The following is a 279-nucleotide window of genomic DNA, read 5'->3' on the forward strand; positions in this document are numbered from 1 at the left end:
TGCTGTCCAAGGTCCCCCATTCAGGTCCCCCCCATCCTGTCCAGGTCCCCCCCACCCTGTCTCCTCACCCTGTTCGTGGTCCTCTACCCCATCTGTGTCCCCTCATCCTATCCAGGGTCCCCCCATCCCATTGAGGGCCCCCCCATGCCACCCAGGTTCTCCCCATTCCCATCTGAGGTCCCCCTCATCCCATCCTGGTTCCCCCATCCTGTCCGGTGTCTCCCCATCCCGCTTCGGTTGTCCCTACCCTGTCCCACCCTGCTCAGGTGCCCCTTGTTC

This window comes from Rissa tridactyla, chromosome 20 (assembly GCF_028500815.1).
Source record: "Rissa tridactyla isolate bRisTri1 chromosome 20, bRisTri1.patW.cur.20221130, whole genome shotgun sequence".
Taxonomy (NCBI): Eukaryota; Metazoa; Chordata; class Aves; order Charadriiformes; family Laridae; genus Rissa; species Rissa tridactyla.